The sequence below is a fragment of the Dermacentor albipictus genome, unplaced genomic scaffold (genome assembly GCF_038994185.2).
Source record: "Dermacentor albipictus isolate Rhodes 1998 colony unplaced genomic scaffold, USDA_Dalb.pri_finalv2 scaffold_451, whole genome shotgun sequence".
Taxonomy (NCBI): domain Eukaryota; kingdom Metazoa; phylum Arthropoda; class Arachnida; order Ixodida; family Ixodidae; genus Dermacentor; species Dermacentor albipictus.
The window spans coordinates 22,501-28,921 of NW_027226005.1; the positions used below are offsets into that span (position 1 = coordinate 22,501).

The 6,421-nt window shown below is 60.4% G+C and overlaps 1 non-coding gene across 1 annotated transcript; it reads right to left on the minus strand.

The window, feature by feature from the left end:
• Positions 1-660: 660 nt before the first annotated feature.
• On the minus strand, positions 661-2,474 carry LOC139053998 (small subunit ribosomal RNA). The gene has a single exon (XR_011510952.1). It is a non-coding gene; the product is annotated as a small subunit ribosomal RNA (ribosomal RNA).
• Positions 2,475-6,421: the final 3,947 nt, after the last annotated feature.

The window sequence follows — 6,421 nt, forward strand, 5'->3', positions numbered from 1 at the left end:
GCGCGGTGGAATTTGCCGCGGAGGACGGGAGAGTGCTTTAGGCCACGGTTCCTTCCGTACTTGGCAGCCGCACCCTCAATACCGCCGGTTCCATGACCGACCGAGCGCCGCACCGTTCCTTTAGTACTTGGGCAGCAACAAAGTCGGGTCGTTACTCCACACTCGCCGCAGGAAGCGACCGGCAGCCGCCAGCCTTTTCAGACTCGGCAGCGTTTGCCGCGGAGGACGGGAGAGCGCTCGCACCACGGTTCCGTGTGTACTAAGCGGCAGCGGCATTAGCTCTCGACCGTCAGTTCCTTGACCGACCGCACGCTTCGCCGTTCCCCTCGTACTGGGCAAGAGCAGCAGGTCGGGTCGTCTTACTCCCATTCCGCGCAAGAGTGCCGAGGCGGACTTCAGAAAGCCCACCCAACAGTGTGCGTTACGCCGTTTCTACCCGCGGGCGCGGCCAAGCCAACCGTCCAAGGTTGCAGCCGGCGTCCACTGGGCGCAACAAATTTGGCACGGGGCGCCCTTCGAAATTCGGGCAATCCCCGGCATGTTCGGGTATAGCCGTCCCCGCGTCCAAGCGGGGCCAGCGGCGGAAAGCGTCGGGCGCAGCGAGCTGCTTCACCCACACGGGGTAGAAACAATGGCGCTCGTCACCCTCGAACAATCCGGTAATGATCCTTCCGCAGGTTCACCTACGGAAACCTTGTTACGACTTTTACTTCCTCTAAATGATCAAGTTTGGTCATCTTTCCAACAGACCGGCGCAACCGAAAGGCCGCGCCGGACATCGGTCCGAAGACCTCACTAAATCATTCAATCGGTAGTAGCGACGGGCGGTGTGTACAAAGGGCAGGGACGTAATCAACGCGAGCTTATGACTCGCGCTTACTGGGAATTCCTCGTTCAAGGGGAACAATTGCAAGCCCCTATCCCAATCACGAAAGAAGTTCCACGGGTTACCCAGTCTTTTCAGACAGGGATAAAGACACGCTGCTTCCTTCAGTGTAGCGCGCGTGCGGCCCCGGACATCTAAGGGCTCACAGACCTGTTATTGCTCTGTTTCGTGCGGCTAGGAGCCGCTTGTCCCTCTAAGAAGGTTGTAAGGTGCTGGGAACCCCGCACCTATTTAATAGGCTAGAGTCTCGTTCGTTATCGGAATTAACCAGACAAATCGCTCCACCAACTAAGAACGGCCATGCACCACCATCCACCGAATCAAGAAAGAGCTCTCAATCTGTCAATCCTCCCAGTGTCCGGGCCGGGTAAGTTTTCCCGTGTTGAGTCAAATTAAGCCGCAGGCTCCACTCCTGGTGGTGCCCTTCCGTCAATTCCTTTAAGTTTCAGCTTTGCAACCATACTTCCCCCGGAACCCAAACACTTTGGTTTCCCGGAAGCTGCCCGCCGAGTCATTTGAGTAACTCAGGCGGATCGCTGGTTGGCATCGTTTATGGTCAGAACTAGGGCGGTATCTGATCGCCTTCGAACCTCTGACTTTCGTTCTTGATCAAAGAAAACATTCTTGGCAAATGCTTTCGCAGTAGTTCGTCTTGCGACGGTCCAAGAATTTCACCTCTAGCGCCGCAATACGAATGCCCCCGTCTGTCCCTCTTAATCATTACCTCGTATTCCAAAAACCAACAGAACAGAAACGAGGTCTTGTTCTATTATTCCATGCAAGTTTATTCAGGCGACTCGCCTGCGTTGAGCACTCTAATTTTTTCAAAGTAAAAGCACCGGCCTTCTCGAGGCACACAATGAAGTGCACCAAGAAAGGACCGGCATGATGTTCAGTCCGAGCCGTCGCATCGGGTAGATGCACTACTCGTCTGGAACTGAGATCCAACTACGAGCTTTTTAACCGCAGCAGCTTTAGTATACGCTATTGGAGCTGGAATTACCGCGGCTGCTGGCACCAGACTTGCCCTCCAATTGATCCTCGTTAAAGGATTTAGAGTGTACTCATTTCAATTACGGGGCCTCAAAAGAGTCCCGTATTGTTATTTTTCGTCACTACCTCCCCGTGCCGGGAGTGGGTAATTTGCGCGCCTGCTGCCTTCCTTGGATGTGGTAGCCGTTTCTCAGGCTCCCTCTCCGGAATCGAACCCTGATTCTCCGTTACCCGTAACAACCATGGTAAGCAAGTAACCTACCATCGAAAGTTGATAAGGCAGACACTTGAAAGAAACGTCGCCGGCTCGTGGCCATGCGATCAGCACAAAGTTATCCAGAGTCACCACACAATACGGGCCGAAACCCGATCGATCTTGGTCTAATAAAAGCACCCGTCGCCCAAAGGGCTTCAGGCTCACTGCATGTATTAGCTCTAGAATTGCCACAGTTATCCAAGTAGGAAGAAACGATCTAAGGAACCATAACTGATTTAATGAGCCATTCGCGGTTTCGCCTTATTTCGGCATGTACTTAGACATGCATGGCTTAATCTTTGAGACAAGCATATGATTACTGGCAGGATCAACCAGGTAATCGTTCAACTGCGCGTCCCGCCTGTCAAGCAGGCCGGACGCCGTTTTTGCGATGCCGAGGCCACCTTCAGGCGCCCCAGCACGCTTCGTTCTTGCAAAGAGTAGCACTTTGCACAGTCCGAGACGACGGCGTTCGAGCTCGCTACGGCGCCCTCCCCGAAGGGCCGGGTATCGCCACGCGGCAAGAAGCACGCAACATTCTCGATAGACTGGTTGTGTCGACTCGATCACGGCTTGCGGTTTCTCTTGAGCCCGCAGCACAGGTGGACCGACCGACACTTGCAACGTAGCCGAGACGGCAAAGCCGCCAGGCGACGGGTCACGCCCGCGCCTTCGGCGCTTTCGCATTTGACTCGTCCGAGGACGATGCGGAACACAACTCGATATCGTGGAGAAAGCGTCGTCCGACAACCAGCCCCTAACGCATCAAGCGGATGAGGCTGCAGACGTCAGCTGTGGGATCCACGGGAGCGATACCGGGGACACGCTTGACGGGCACGAAGCCCGCCGCATATCAAACACCCAGGTCGCTTTTGGGGGCGACTGCTCTCTGGGACCCCCATATAATAGCAGCGATAAGTTCCCAAATCTCCATGGGGCCGTACTCGTGCCACTTTCGACGAGCGTTTGGCGAAAATCGTGCCGCCTCGCAGCGCCGCGAGCGAGATGGAAAGCTTACGTCGGCAGCGCAATGCCGAAGTCGTGAAAGCGCAGCGCGTCGACCGAATGCGCGAACGGCAATCTCTCGCCTATGGACAGCGCGGTTTCCAGAACAATCGCCTTTCTGTGCCCCTACGGGGCCGCACGCTAGCGCGGCCCTTTCGCCGTTTCCGAGCACGAGTGCGACCGGCGCGGGCGGCGTGCTCGACACCCCGGCTGACGCCGTTTCGGACTTTGTCTCTTCGCGCGCTCGCGCCAACGCCGCGGCAAAACGACGACCTCTGCGCGGTTCTTTCCCGGTTCCCGGCGTGCTATAGTGCAGCCAGCCGGACGGTGGCGACGACTCAGTCGCGGCCGTGCGGTGGCTTGTACGCCAAAGTTGCGTGACGGGCGTCGAGCTCCCGCCGCGGCCCGGCTCAGGTGGTTTCGGACTTCTGTCTCTTCCGAGCGCTCGCGTCGTCGTGGGCACGATTCTCGAGTGCGGAGCGGTGCGCGGACACCACCACGAACACGCGCAAGCCGAAAACGGCACTACGGTACAACGTCGGCCAGGGCGGTACGGCCCCCTTATATGAGCAGCGATAAGTGACCAGATCTCCACGGGGCCGTACTCGTGCGACAAGGCGGCGTACTGCGCCGAGCCGAGCGCCAATATTTGGCCTTGGCACGGCCGATTTGAGCTCTCGCGATCGCCGCGGTACCGCCGCTCACCGATTCAAGGCACGCTAGCGCGGCCCCTTCGCCATTTTTCGAGTAAGAGTGCGAAAAGCGCGCGCGGCGTGCTCGTCGCCCCGGCTGACGTAGTCTCGGACTTAGTCTCGCTCACGCCGCCCCGGCTGACGTCGTCTCGGACTTAGTCGCGCTCACACCGCCCCGGCTCACGTGGTTTCGGACTTCCGTCTCTTCCGAGCGCTCGCGTCGTCGTGGGCACGATTCTCGAGTGCGGAGCGGTGCGCGGACACCACCACGAACACGCGCAAGCCGAAAATGGCACTACGGTACAACGTCGGCCAGGGCGGTACGGCCCCCTTATATGAGCAGCGATAAGTGACCAGATCTCCACGGGGCCGTACTCGTGCGACAAGGCGGCGTACTGCGCCGAGCCGAGCGCCAATATTTGGCCTTGGCACGGCCGATTTGAGCTCTCGCGATCGCCGCGGTACCGCCGCTCACCGATTCAAGGCACGCTAGCGCGGCCCCTTCGCCATTTTTCGAGTAAGAGTGCGAAAAGCGCGCGCGGCGTGCTCGTCGCCCCGGCTGACGTAGTCTCGGACTTAGTCTCGCTCACGCCGCCCCGGCTGACGTCGTCTCGGACTTAGTCGCGCTCACACCGCCCCGGCTCACGTGGTTTCGGACTTTCGTCTCTTCCGAGCGCTCGCGTCGTCGTGGGCACGATTCTCGAGTGCGGAGCGGTGCGCGGACACCACCACGAACACGCGCAAGCCGAAAACGGCACTACGGTACAACGTCGGCCAGGGCGGTACGGCCCCTTATAAGAGCAGCGATAAGTGACCAGACCTCCACGGGGCCGTACTCGTGCGACAAGGCGGCGTACTGCGCCGAGCCGAGCGCCAATATTTGGCTTTGGCACGGCCGATTTGAGCTCTCGCGATCGCCGCGGTACCGCCGCTCACCGATTCAAGGCACGCTAGCGCGGCCCCTTCGCCATTTTTCGAGTAAGAGTGGGAAAAGCGCGCGCGGCGTGCTCGACGCCCCGGCTGACGTCGTCTCGGACTTGGTCGACGCCCCGGCTGACGTAGTCTCGGACTTAGTCTCGCTCACGCCGCCCCGGCTGACGTCGTCTCGGACTTAGTCGCGCTCACACCGCCCCGGCTCACGTGGTTTCGGACTTTCGTCTCTTCCGAGCGCTCGCGTCGTCGTGGGCACGATTCTCGAGTGCGGAGCGGTGCGCGGACACCACCACGAACACGCGCAAGCCGAAAACGGCACTACGGTACAACGTCGGCCAGGGCGGTACGGCCCCTTATAAGAGCAGCGATAAGTGACCAGACCTCCACGGGGCCGTACTCGTGCGACAAGGCGGCGTACTGCGCCGAGCCGAGCGCCAATATTTGGCTTTGGCACGGCCGATTTGAGCTCTCGCGATCGCCGCGGTACCGCCGCTCACCGATTCAAGGCACGCTAGCGCGGCCCCTTCGCCATTTTTCGAGTAAGAGTGGGAAAAGCGCGCGCGGCGTGCTCGACGCCCCGGCTGACGTCGTCTCGGACTTGGTCGACGCCCCGGCTGACGTAGTCTCGGACTTAGTCTCGCTCACGCCGCCCCGGCTGACGTCGTCTCGGACTTAGTCGCGCTCACACCGCCCCGGCTCACGTGGTTTCGGACTTGCGTCTCTTCCGAGCGCTCGCGTCGTCGTGGGCACGATTCTCGAGTGCGGAGCGGTGCGCGGACACCACCACGAACACGCGCAAGCCGAAAACGGCACTACGGTACAACGTCGGCCAGGGCGGTACGGCCCCTTATAAGAGCAGCGATAAGTGACCAGACCTCCACGGGGCCGTACTCGTGCGACAAGGCGGCGTACTGCGCCGAGCCGAGCGCCAATATTTGGCCTTGGCACGGCCGATTTGAGCTCTCGCGATCGCCGCGGTACCGCCGCTCACCGATTCAAGGCACGCTAGCGCGGCCCCTTCGCCATTTTTCGAGTAAGAGTGGGAAAAGCGACCGCGGCGTGCTCGACGCCCCGGCTGACGTCGTCTCGGACTTAGTCGACGCCCCGGCTGACGTAGTCTCGGACTTGGTCTCGCTCACGCCGCCCCGGCTGACGTAGTCTCGGACTTGGTCTCGCTCACGCCGCCCCGGCTGACGTCGTCTCGGACTTAGTCGCGCTCACACCGCCCCGGCTCACGTGGCTTCGGACTTGGTCTCTTCGAGCGCTCGCAGCCAGGTCGGGGCCGACGCCGACGTCTGCGTGGGGCTTCAACGATTCCCGGCGCGACGCAATGCAACTGCGCGCAGGATGCCAGCGACTCCGCCGTGGCCGTGCGGCGGTGTACACGCAGAAGTTTCGTGAAGGGGTATCGAGCTCCCGCCGCCCCGGCGGACGTGGTTTCGGACTTTAGCGCTCGCAGCGATCTCGCGGCGATCGCTGACGTCTGCGCGGTTTCAGGTGTGCTACGATGCAGCAGTCTGCCGCACGACAATTTACGGAAGCGAGTGCATTCCGCCCCGGCGGACGCGGCAGCGGACTTTGTGCCTGCGGGAGTGCTCTTGTTGCTGTAAAATTTGAACGGGTGCAGCTGCGCGAAGCAAGTGTACACATTTTCTC